Raw genomic sequence first — 14357 nt, 5'->3', positions numbered from 1 at the left:
CTTTGACAGATTCAACAACAACAAATGATCGAGGTAGTGATGGGTATCAAAACTTGGTAGGCATTTCGAGTTAACTTGATTAAGATCTAATCTAATCATAAATGTGTATCATATACGTATTAAGGCACTAATTACCCTACATTAGCATGCATCACATACACATAAGCAATGATATATATATATATATATACATATATACTGATTAATTAATTTGTGATGAGGTCATGGCCCTACTACGATCTTCTCAAGCCAATGAAAAGATCGGACGATCAACCTAGGGTTAACGGCTTCTTCAAGCGCCTCCTTTTGACCGCCATATGTTGACAGCACCCTCTTCGTAACTCCTCCTTGAGTGGACCTTCCACTGCTTCATTTTGTACATTACAAATATGAAACTCAAGTTACATTCGAGTCTAAAATCTATTTACAATAGGAACATAATAAGGGAGGCACGACGCGCAGATCGCATATCATATACAACACGCATAATACTAAAATAGCGCGCAGGCCATATTATGAATTACAACACAATTTTAACCAATCACATTGGGGTTTTTGGGCCATGACCATCACAATATCATACATAATTCTAAATTATGTATTTTACATGAATTTCTAAAATTTTACTACTGTTTTATAAATTTTATGAGTCACAACTCCTCGGTGGTCCCGTTTAGCGATTTTCGGGCGCAATCACGAGACAATGCCCCTTGCGGGGTTAGGGGCAGTGCCCCTTCTCGCGAAATAAATATCGCGAGTGTCCAAAACTGATCTAATAGCACCTTAAGTTGTTGTCCCAAAAAAATAATTTGGTTTGGGTGAGACCTTGCCGTTTCGGAAGGTTTTTCTCGGTATTTGAAGCCTACAAGTGTCCAAGCGCTTGTTGCTTCGCCTCTACAAGAAAAATACTCACAAAATCCAAAAAAGTAGAAAAATTACAGAAACTTATAGATCTGAAACCTTTTCATAATAATAAATACAAACATGTACAAGCTTTGCACATGACTCTGATACCACTATTAGCAATTTCGAGCCGCAAAAATTACTTTTTGCGTTGCAGAAACCTCGAAGCTAGCCACAGATCCGTGCGAAGATAGATAAAAGTATTCATGTACATATTTGTCTACACTAGATCTACCTTAGATCTACATGAAAAAGGAAGTATTACCCTTGTAGCGATGCTCTTCACTTATCCCGCTCGTCCAAATGGTTGTCGGATCTCATAGAGTGTCAAGTATACACTCCTCTACACGTATCCACACGGACAAAAGGTGGAGAGAACCACTTAGAGTGTGCTAGCACTCTTGAGAGGTCTCGGCAATGGAGGAGAAGGAGAGAAAAGAAGAGAGAAAGAAGAAGAGACCTTGAATAAGCACACCTTTGCTTCCCCCTCTTGTGGTCGACCACTTATTAGAGCATTTTATACCTCCATGTAATACCAAGAGTCATGGCTCTTGGTCTTCCTCATGAGGTGGCACACAATGATGTAGCCTTGATGATGTGAAACATCATCATTGGCCAGCCCATGCCAAGTCACAATGAAGTGACATTTAGTCAAGTCAAACTTGACCCTTCATCTTCCCTTTCAAGTCAAGTCAAACTTGACCTCTTATCTCCCATGGTTGATCAAATCTAACCTTTGACTCAAATCAATTTAATTTAATGAATCTCTATTCATTGGTTTAAATTGACTCAATGAATCATAGTCTAAATTAGACTCATTCGACACATGAATCAAATTGAGTCCAACTCAATTAGTCTAATTTGGATTACTCTTAATCCAATTTGGTTCATTACATGAACCTAATCCTCTTGGTCCATCATATGAACCTAATCTCCATCTAACTGCCCTTTGTGTGTGACCCTATATGTTCTTGTAATGTTGGTAATGCTCCTAAACCCATTTAGAAACATAAGCAATGAGCGGTATCTAGCAATAGATCATTACTACCCAAGTTACAAGAATGTTGAGATCCAGCATCACCATTGTGACTACTAATTGTGAGTCTCACAATATGTGACAATGTTCTTCTATCCTTGATATCTAAATTGATCAATTGAGTCATAGACCGTGTCATCCTCTAATCAATCTATATCTTGAACTCCAAGTAGACTCACTCTATTCAAATGAGCTCAATATCTTATATTGACTTATTTGGGCATGACCACGCACTTAGTGGTCTCACTCTATCAAGAATCATGATATCACTCCCATCATATAGGAGGGATAGATCCCTTCTACATCACTCACATCCCTCTGCATAATTTATTACATACCCAATAGTCGCCTTTCTAATCCACCCATTTACGGGTGACGTTTCACGAAGCCAAAGTATGCAACTCCTTATGTAGGGAACCATGGTGACTTCAAGTCTAAGGACTGATAGTCATACTAATAGTCACATGAGAAAGTATATGACACTCATATAGCGATCCATGATACTTTCTCATAGCGGGTCATTCAATATACATTCTCCAATGCATACCCATGTGTCAACTTGATATCTAATATCCATGACTTGTGAGATCAAGTTATCGAGTTGACCTACATACTAGTCTCATCGCATTAACATTATCCCTGAATGTTAATACTTGACTAGGAATCATTAAGAGTAGTGTTCTCTATATTATCTCATTATTAATTCAACCAATCGATTGTATAGATAAGAACCTTCTACTCAAGGACATTATTATACTCAGTTATTTGGCACCAACACAAGTAAGTATAATAACCATAAAGAAATGCCTTTATAAATAGGAATATGATACATCGAGTCCATACAACAATCATCACATGATCGGCTCTAGGGCTCTCACTAACAACTACAGGCAGCAGAAGGTATATTTCATCACAGTTCTCAGTTCACTATGTGAAAATGGTTCTACTTCTTAGTCGAAAGGCAAGAAGAAGAAGAAATGGGTTGTTTCAGCAAAGAAGGTGAATAAACCTTTAGGTACAGGACCAAAAGCTGGAATGAAGAAGCCGAAGGGCAAGTGCTTCATCTGCAAGCAGGCTGGACATTGGAAGGCTGACTGTTCTCATAGGAAAGAGAACAATAAAGGTATATCTCATTCTCTAGTAGTTGAAACATGTTCAGCGGTGTTATCTACCAGCACCTGGTGTGTAGATACGGGAGTCACTGATCATGTCTACAACTCTTTGCAGGGGTTCCAAGAAACCCCACGACTATTTGAAGGAGAGATAACCGTCTACATGGGCAATGCTACTAAGGTGGCAACTGTTGCAGTGGGAGACATCTACTTATCTTTTGAAAAGAATAGAAGTTTGGTTTTCAGAAATTGTCTTTATGTACCCAGTTTCAGAAAGAATTTAATTTCAGTTTCTGAACTGTATTTGGATGGATATTCTGTTTCTTTTAATAACAATGTGGTTATAAAGAGAAATAGGGTTATTATCTATTCTGGTGCATTGGTTGGTAATTTATATAATTTAAATCTAATTTCTCCCACAAAACAACAAATGAAAATTAATAACACATCTTCTAATTCCAATAAGAGAAAGGAACCTTCGGAAATGAACCAAACATATCTTTGGCATCTAAGGCTTGGACATATTAACTTAAGTAGGATTCAAAAGCTTATAGCTGATGGACTCTTGGGTTCATTAGTGGTGGAAAATTTTCCAACCTATGAATCTTGCTTGGAAGGTAAAATGACCAAGAGACCTTTTAAGGCCAAGGGGTATAGAGCCAAAGATGTGTTAGAACTGGTTCATTCTGATTTGTGTGGTCCTATGTCTATCTAGGCAAGAGGTGGCTTTGAATAATTTGCCTCTTTCATAGACGATTATTCAATATACGGATATATTTACTTGATGTGCCGCAAGTCTGAGTACTTTGATAAGTTCAAAGAGTACAAGGCTGATGTGGAGAAACGTCATGGTAAAAGTATCAAAATACTACGGTTTGATCGTGGTGGCGAATACTTCTTAGGAGAGTTTAGGAATTACTTATCAGAGGCCGAGATTCAATCCCAATTGTCCGTACCTGGTACACCCCAACAGAATGGTGTGGCAGAACGAAGGAATAGGACTCTTATGGAGATGGTTAGATCGATGATGAGTTATTCAGAATTACCAAATTCGTTTTGGGGATACGCTCTGGAAATAACAGTGTACATTCTGAACTTGGTACCCTCTAAATCAGTACCCTCTACTCCCACAGAATTGTGGAATGGGTGAAAGCCCAGTCTGAGACATATTCGAATTTAGGGTAGTCCGGCACAAGTGTTGAAAGCAGATGCTGATAAGTTGGAATCTTGTACAGAAGTTCGTGTGTTTGTGGGTTATCCTAGAGGAACGAAAGGTGGTTTATTTTATAGTCCTAAAGATCAGAAGGTCATTGTTAGCACCAATGCCCAATTTTTAGAAGAAGACTATATAATGGATCACAAGCCCAGAAGTAAAATTATTCTAAAAGAAATGAGAGAGGACACATCTACTTTAATGCCAACAGTACAAGATGAAGTACCACAAGAAACTGCAACACGTGTCACAAATGATACACAGTTACAGACAGTGCCTCGTCGTTGTTGGAGGGTTTCGAGGTAACCTGAGAGATTCATATTTTTGGGAGAGTCTTCGGACTTGATCCTGGGTAAACATGAACCTAATCCCCGGACGTATGGCGAAGCACTCCAAGATAAAAATGCAGTATCTTGGCAAAAAGCAATGAATTCTGAAATAGAATCTATGTATTCTAATAAAGTCTGGGAGCTTGTAGAACCACCAAATGGTTTAAAAGCCGTTGGATACAAGTGAATCTACAAAAGGAAAAGAGGGACAGATAGGAAGGTAGAAACTTTCAAAGCAAGACTTGTTGCGAAAGGGTATACTCAGAAAGAGGGAATCGATTATGAGGAGACCTTTTCACCGGTATCTATGCTTAAGTCTATCCGGATACTCTTATCCATTTTCGCTCATATGGATTATGAAGTTTGACAAATGGATGTCAAGACAGCTTTTCTTAACGGAAGTCTTGAAGAAAACATCCATATGAAGCAACCAGAGGGGTTCATTGAAAAAGGCAAGGAGCATCTAGTGTGCAAGCTCAATCGGTCCATTTATGGACTGAAACAAGCTTCAAGATCTTGGAACATCCAATTTAATGAAGTAATCCAGTCATATGGATTTATTCAGTGTCCGGATGAGTCTTGTGTATATAAGAAGTGTAACGGAAACGTGGTGGTATTTCTTGTACTATACGTAGATGATATTTTATTAATTGACAACAATGTCAAAGTGTTATCGGATGTAAGGGTATGGTTATCCAAATAATTTGATATGAAGGACTTAGGAGAACGTGCACACATTCTTAGGATCAAAGTCATAAGGGATCGACAGAAAAGGATGTTGTGCCTATCTCAAGCTTCATATATAGATATAATCCTTGCTAGTTTTAGCATGCAAAACTCCAAGAAAGGTTTCTTACCTTTTAGGCATGGAATAGCTTTATCTAAAGAGATGTCGCCGAAGACATCAAAGGAGATAGAGGACATGAAGGCAGTTCCTTATGCTTCGGCTGTAGGAAGCCTAATGTATGCAATACTGTGTACGAGACCGGATATTTGTTTTGCCGTGGGCATGGTTAGCAGATATTAAAGTAACCCTAGACAAGGACATTAGACTGCTGTAAAGCATATATTAAACTACCTAAGAAGGACTAGAGATTATATGCTAGTTTACCAAGAAGATGATTTTCTCCCTGTGGGTTACAGGGATTCGGATTTCCAATCAGATAGGGACAATAGTAAGTCTACATCAGGCTATGTGTTTACTTTAGGAGGTGGAGCCATTACATGGAGGAGTGTTAAGCAGAAATGTGTTTCAGACTCAACCATGGAAGCTGAGTATGTGGCAGCCTCTGAGGCAGCGAAAGAAGCTGTATGGCTTAGGAACTTCCTAATGGACTTAGATGTGATTCCTGGTTTGCCCAAAATCATCACAATTTATTGTGATAATAACGGTGCAGTTGCAAACTCGAAGAAACCACGAGCCCATAAGGCAAGTAAACATATAGAGCGCAAGTATCACCTAATACGAGACATCATGAAGCGAGGAGAAGTTGTCGTCACCAAGATAGCATCAGCAGATAACCTGGTAGATCCTTTCACTAAGGCCCTTCTGGTGAAAGATTTTGATCGGCATGTGGAGGGGATGGGAATCAGATGTATAGCAGCAGATATGGCAGCTTAGTCTTTTAGTATAAGTGGGAGATTGTTAGAGTGTATACTAAAAGCCTAGCTTTTGTAAACATTTATTTTGAAATAAAGAATCACATTGGTAAAAAATGTCAACATTTATATGTTAAGTGTAGTTGTTCAATTAATTTATATTACAGATAACATGGTGCGTGGTGTCACGCACAGAAGATCATGTTATCGGTTCTTTATAAATTATAAACAGTAGCTCACGACTAAGATGGATAGGAATAAACCATTGGAATAGTCGTAGTGTAATTTGGTATTAGTTTATCTTAACTATAAAATTACACTAGTACACTCTGAGTGTATTGAGAAGGACCATTTAAGGTAAATTCTTTTTATGCTGACTTAATAAAAGAACAAGACCTTAGTTATTATGGAAGTGTGTGCTCTTTATCCTAATACAATAACAAGCACATATATTTAGTATTCATTTTTTTAACTTACCAAAGGGTGAGATTTAGCTTGATAAATCAAAAGGCTTGATAAGTTGGGAAATGATATTACTTATAGTGTGTGTTGTTGATTATAGAAGAAAATTGTGTCCTAGTAATCTAGGTTGATAATGTCCCCAAGAGGAGCTCATAAGGATTGTCATGTTAAACCCTGCAGGTGGACTTAGTCCGACATGACGATAAGGTTGAGTGGTACTACTCTTGGACTAAGATATTAATTAAAGAGAGTTGTCAGTAACTCATTTAATTAGTAGACATTCGACATCTTAAACACAAGGAGACTAACACACTCATAATAAGAAGGAGCCCAAAATGTAATTTGGGATTAGTGCAGTAGTTCAATAATAATTCTTTAGTGGTATAAATTATTATTGATGAAATTGAGTTCGGTGTTCGGGGCGAACACGGGAAGCTTAATTTCATCAGAAGACCAAAATCAATTCCTCCTCTCGGTCCCTATCATATCCTCTTATTTATAAACTATTATACCCACTCTTACCCACCTTCTTACCCATCCTAATGGGGTCGGCCAAGCAAGCTTGGAACCCAAGCTTGGGTCGGTCAAGTAAAAAGGGATGAGCCAAGTTGTGTGGTCGGCCCTAGCTTGAACCCAAGCTTGGTGTGGCCGACCACATCAAATTAAAAGGATTTTAATTTTTTTTAAAAAAATTCTTTTGTGGATTCCATGGTTTTAAAAGAGAGTTTTAAAATTATAAATCTTTCCTTTTACAATTTTCTACAAAAGATTAAGAAAAGATTTAATATCTTTCCTTATTTGAAAGGAAGATTTTTATTTTTGAGAAAACTTTCCTTTTTAAACCATGTTCATGATTTAAAAGAGAGTTTTAAAATTATAAATTTTTCCTTTTAGAAGTATTTACAAAAGATTAAGAAAAGATTTAATATATTTCCGTATTTGTAGATTGAGAGAAAGATTTTAATTTTAAAAGATAACTTTCCTTTTTGGAAATCATCCACATGTTTTAATAGAGAAATTTTAATTTATAAAATTCCTTTTATAACCAACCATGGATGGATAAATTATTAGAGAAATTTTTATTTTAAAATTTCCAGAAACAAATTAGAAAGTTTTAATTTTGTGTTAAAACTTTCCTTACTTGGAGCAATGAGGTGGCCGGCCATGTGGATTTAAGAAAAGGAAATTGGTTTTAATTAATTAAATTTTCCTTTTCATTGCAAAGTAATAAGGAAGTTTTTATTTAAATTTTCCTTATTTGCCAAGCCCAAGGATTATAAAAGAGGGGGTAGGGGTGCCTTCATGGGTAACAACTCTATTCTATTCTCCTCCTCTTTTCCTTGGTGTGGCCGACCCTTCTTATTTCCCCTTCTCCTTTTTCTTTCTTCTCCTTGCCCGAACCTCTTCATCCTTCGAAGCTTGGAAGGTGGCCGGATCTTGCTTGGAGATGAAGGAGAGAAAGGAGGTTTTGTTTCTAGCATCCCTTGGAGCTTGGTGGTGGTGGCCGAACCTCACACTCTTGGAGTTTTTTGTGGTGGCCGAACGTAGCTTGGAGAAGAAGGAGCTTGGGTAGTTCTCGTCTCGGTAGATCGTCTCCCACTCGACATCTGGGATAAGAAGAGGAATACGGTAGAAGATCAAGAGGTTATTGTATACAAAGAAAGGTATAACTAGTAATTGTTTTCCGCATCATACTAGTTTTTTCTTTGTATGAATTCCAAACACAAGAGGCATATAATTCTAGGTTTCAAATTTGTGATTCGAGTTTGCATTTTTTTTTATTTTTTGAATTTGTGATTCGATTATTCCTTTTGGTTAAACCTAGGGTTATATAAGGAAATTAAATATTAGATTTCATTGAAAGGCTTTGTCTAGGAAATGGTGGTTGCTCCCATATCCAAGAAGGCCTAGTGCCTCGCCATGTTTAATCTGGAAACTGATTTCTAAAATTAATATTTAATTGAATTTATAACATAGGTGGATTTGGATCAATAATGTTAAGCATTGTTTGCGATCCAAGTCTAAACCATTAAGAACAGATAAGTTAAATTTGGAATCAATAATGTTAAGTTTCGTCTGCGATTCCGAATTTAATTTCTAAAGAACACAATAGGTTATTAGGATAGGTCCGACACTTGTACAAAATTTTTATACAATGGAACCGGTATGATCTTCCTAGGACTAACCAACAATTGGTATCAGAGCTAGGGTTTGCCTCTGTGTGTTTGGTTTTTAGTTTAATTATGCACATGTCATACATACTTTAGGCAGGATAATAGTAGGATATGCTAACTTTGTGGTTGCATGCTCCAACTATTATGGCTTATGGTTATTGTGTGTGATTGGACCCTTGGACATGTCAAGGGCATTTTATTGTGTGTGCATGATTGTATTTAACTAATACAACAGGAGCTGTATTAGCCCTAGGATTTTACATTTATGTTCGATCTAGACTTGATGTACATTTTCTTGAGGAATATAGGATCGATGTATGTAAAATTTTATTTTTTCTATCGCAAATCATATCCTTGCGAGGCGTGGTGCTATTGAAGGACCAGAGGCGCAGCGGAAAAGGAAGCTCGATGGACCCGACGGCATAAACCCTAGGGTTGGCAGCACGCGAAGGATAGTGATGGAAAAGGCCATAATAGTTGGAAAATTAATTTCCATATTTATGGCTTTTATTTACTGTAATGTGTGTGATGTGTGTTTGCTAGGTTAAAATTCCTCACCTTAAATAACTAAGTGGGAGAGAGATTTTTAAATAAATTCCACGGTCTCCATTACTGGTTTGTAAGTGATGCAAACAAACTTGCGCGTTGGCTCTGAGTGTCTTCCTCCATATCGGATGAGTTTGTTTGTGGATCACTAGATCAAACTTCCATATGGATGGTTATAGAAAATTAATTAGGAGCGTGTGATCTTCCCCATCGGAAGGGGCACAATCTTATTTAATGGACTAAGTATCAAGTAATGGTATACACTTAGGCATATTTAATAGTATCCTCCCCATCGAAGTCACTGCTATTATATGTGTGACCGAAGGAAAACCAACTATTAATTTTATTTGTCATAAAGGTAGGTTGACAAGAATAAAATTAATGGGTAAAATCTCCTCTTACAAATGTTTGATTTTGTATACGTCCACACTATCATGGCATACAAAACTCATGGGGTTTTGAGGTATTGGGAAATTTAAATAGTATTGTTTGATGAATCAATATTATTCTAAATTTAAAGTCTTGACCAAATTTTATTTTGTGATTCTTAGGAAGTCTTTCAACCCACTGGCCATTATACTAAAAGAGAACAAACTTACTGGTCACAATTACATAGATTGGAAAAGAAACCTGGACATTGTTTTAACTGCTGAAAGCTATAAGTTTGTACTGATAGAGGTCTGCCCTAATGCACCTAATTGTGATTCTAGTGTAGAGGAGATTGAGTAACATAAGAAATGGGTAAAGGTAGATGAGATGACGTGGTGTTATATTTTGGCTTCGATGTCAAATGTATTGCAACATCAGCATCAAGACTTACCAACGGCTTATGATATAATGAACAATCTCAAAGAACTCTTCTGACACCAGAGTCGGACTGCTAGGAAAGAGGCAATGAGAAAGTTAATGACAACTACCATGTCAGAGGGGACACCCGTAAGGGATCATATCCTCAAGATGATGGCTTATCTGAACGAAATACAGATCCTTGGAGGTGAAATCGATGGGGAAACCCAGGTTGATATTATTTTCCAAACGCTACCTAGAAGTTTTGAGCAGTTCCGCCTAAACTATAACATGAACAAAAGGGAGTATTCGTTGGCGGAACTTCTGACGGAACTACAGGCAACAGAAGGTATATTTCATCACAGATCTCATATTCACTATGCTGAAAATGGTTCTACTTCTAAGTCGAAAGGCAAGAAGAAGAAGAAACGAGTTGTTTCAGCAAAGAAGGTGAATAAACCTCTAGGTGCAGGACCAAAAGCTGGAAAGAAGAAGCCGAAGGGCAAGTGCTTCATCTGCAAGCAGGCTAGACATTGGAAGGCTGACTATCCTCGTAGGAAAGAGAACAATAAAGGTATATCTCATTCTCTAGTAGTTGAAACATGTTTAGCGGTGTTATCTACCAGCACCTGGTGTATAGATACGAGAGCCACTGATCATGTCTGTAACTCTTTGCAGGGGTTCCAGGAAACCCGACGACTATTTGAAGGAGAGATAACCGTCTACATGGGCAATGCTACTAAGGTGGTGGTTGTTGCAGTGGGAGACGTCTACTTATCTTTTGAAATGAATAGAAATTTGGTTTTAAGAAATTATCTTTATGTGCCTTGTTTCAGAAAGAATTTAATTTCAGTTTCTAAACTGTATTTGGGTGGATATTCTATTTCTTTTAATAACAATGTGGTTATAAAGAGAAATAGGGTTATTATCTATTCTGGTGCATTGGTTGGTAATTTATATAATTTAAATCCAATTTCTCCCACAAAACAACAAATGGAAATTAATAACACATCTTCTAATTCCAATAAGAGAAAGGAACCTTCGGAAATGAACCAAACATATCTTTGGCATCTAAAGCTTGGACATATTAACTTAAGTAGGATTCAAAGGCTTATAGCTGATGGACTCTTGGATTCATTAATGGTGGAAAACTTTCCAACCTGTGAATCTTGCTTGGAAGGTAAAATGACCAAGAGACCTTTTAAGGCCATGGGGTATAGTGTTGGTTGGTCCTAGGAAGATCGTACCGGTTCCACTGTACAAAAATTTTGTACAAGTATCGAACCATTCCTAAACAACCTATTGTATTCTTTAGTAGTTAAATTAGGAATTACAGATGGAACTTAACATCATTGATTCCAAATTTAACTTATCTGTTCGATCGTAAGTAGAACTTAACAATATTGATCCAAATCCACCTACGTTATAAATTCAATTAAATATTAATTTCCAAAATTGGCTTCCACGACTGCATGGCGAGGCACATGGCCTTCTTGGGTATGGGAGCATCCACCATTGCCTAGACAAAGCCTTTTAAGGAAAGCTAATATTTAATTTCCTTATATAACTCTAGGTCTAACCATAAAGAACAATCGAATCACAAATTCAAAAAACAAAGAAAAACACAAACACGAATTACTAATTTGAAAAACTAGATCTCATGCCTCTTATGTTTGGAATTCTAACAAAGAAAAATAACTAGTAACATGCGGAAGAAAATTACTAGTTATATCTTTTCATTGCAAGCTAATGACCTCAAGATCTTCTGCCGTATTCTCTGTTGGGTTTTTCGGGCCGCGAAAATCGCTTTTCGCGTCGCGGAAACCCCGAAACTCCCTAGCCAACGGATCCGTGCGAAGAAAAAAGGTTTGAAAATATACGAATACGAGTTTCTACCTAGATCTACACTTAGATCTACAAAAGAAAAGGTTATACCTTTGAAGCGAAGCCCTTCGCGTTCCCGCTCGTCCAAAATTCGCCGGATCTTGAAAGTATCAAAATAGATACTTCTCTATACGTATCCACACGAACACACTAGGTGGAGATGACCAAAACAAGGTGTGCTAGCACCTTATGGGATTCGGCCAAGGAGAGGAGAGGGAGAGCAAAAAATGGCTAGAGGAAGGAGATGAAGTGAATGAGAGTAAAAACACAAAATGAAAAACCTACATCACATTAGTGTGGCCGGCCACTTTGTGTAACTCATCACATTTAATGTGGTCGGCCACATTAAAGAGAGGAATGTAACCTCCATGAGGTGGCACTCACTAGTAACTTCCATGAGGTGGCAACCATGATGATGTGGAGCATCATCATTGGTCCACATTTTGCCAACTCACTTGTGATGTGGCAAATAGTCAAGTCAAACTTGACTCTCCATCTTCCTTTCAAGTCAAGTCAAACTTGACCACATCTCTCCCAGGGTTGATCTAATCCAACCATTTGATTCAAGCCAATTTAATATAATGAATCTAATTCATTTAATTAAATTGATTCAATGAGTCATAATCTAAATTAGACTCATTGAACACATGAATCAACTTGAGTCTGACTCAATTAGCTCAATTAGGATTACTCTTAATCCAATTTGATTCATCAAATGAATCTAATCCTCTTGGTTCATCATATGAACCTAATCTCCATCTAATTGTCCTTAGTGTGTGACCCTATAGGTTCTTGTAACGTTGGTAATGCCCCTAAACCCATTTAGGAGCATAAGTAATGAGCGGTATCTAGCAACACATCATTACTACCCAAGTTACAAGAATGTTGAGATCCAACATCACCTTGTGACTACTAATTGTGACTCCTCACAAAATATGACAAGGGTCCTTCTATCCTAGACATCTAGATTGATCAATGTGAAGCATAGACCGTGTCATCCTCTGATCAATCTAAATCTTGAACTCCAAGTAGACTCACTAAATCAAATGAGCTCAATATCTCATATTGACTCATTTGGGCATGGCCATGCACTTCGTGGTCTCACTCTATCAAGAATATCGATGTCACTCCCGTCATATAGGAGGGATAGATCCCATCTACATCATTCACATCCCTCCGCATAATTTGTTACATACCCAGTAATCGCCTTTATAGTCCACCCAGTTACGGGTGACGTTTGACGAAACTAAAGTACATAACTCCTTATGTAGGGAACCATGGTGACTTCAGGTCTAAGGACTAGTAGTCATACTAATAGCCACATGAGAAAGTATATGACACTCATATAACGATCCATGATACTTTCTCATGGCGGGTCATTCAGTATACATTCTCTAATGCATACCCATGTGTCAACTTGATATCTCTATATCCATGACTTGTGAGATCAAGTCATCGAGTTGACCTACATGCTAGTCTTATTGCATTAACATTGTCCCTGAATGTTAATACTCGACTAGGAATGATTAAGAGTAGTGTTCCCTATATCATCTCACTATCGATTCAACCAATCGATTGATATAGGTAAGACGTTACTATACTTAGTTTATTTGGCACCAATACAAGTAAGTATAATAACCAAACCAAATGCCTTTATTTATATAGAATATATAATACAACAAGCTCAAAATCATATTCATCGAATGAGCTCTAGGGACGCCTTGGAAGTCGTGTGGGAGACGATCCTCCAAGATGAACACCACCCAAAAGCTTCTCCTTGTAATATTCGGCCACCACCACCACAAAATAAAAGAGAGCAAAGGGAGAGGAGAGGATCACCAAGCACGAGAATAAGAGTTGTGTCTCATGAGGCCTCCTCACCCTTCTTTTATATTACTTGCCAGATTTTTACAAAAATTAAAATCTTCCTCTAGTTTTTCCTTTTATTTTTCCTTTTCTTTCCTCTTGAGGAATAATATTTTTTTAAAATTTTACAAGAAGAATTTATAATTTTATAAAATTTACAAGCTCTCTTTTCTAATGTGAATGTTAAAAGGAAAGTTTTGAAAAATAAAACCATGTTTTAAAATTTAATACTTCTCTTCAAAAATTTCCTTTTTTAACATGAATAGAAAATTTTAATTTTTAAAACTTCTCTTCCTTTTTTCTAAAACCATGAGGATGGTTAAAAAAGGAAAGTTTTAAAACTTTTAAAACTCTCTATTAAACCATGTGGCCTAATTCAAAAAAGGAAAGTTTTAAAAATTAAAATCTATCTTTTAAAACTTATAGTTTTCTACAAAGAGAAGATTT

This window comes from Zingiber officinale, chromosome 10B, assembly GCF_018446385.1.
Source record: "Zingiber officinale cultivar Zhangliang chromosome 10B, Zo_v1.1, whole genome shotgun sequence".
Lineage (NCBI taxonomy): Eukaryota > Viridiplantae > Streptophyta > Magnoliopsida > Zingiberales > Zingiberaceae > Zingiber > Zingiber officinale.
This window is presented reverse-complemented; position numbering follows the sequence as displayed.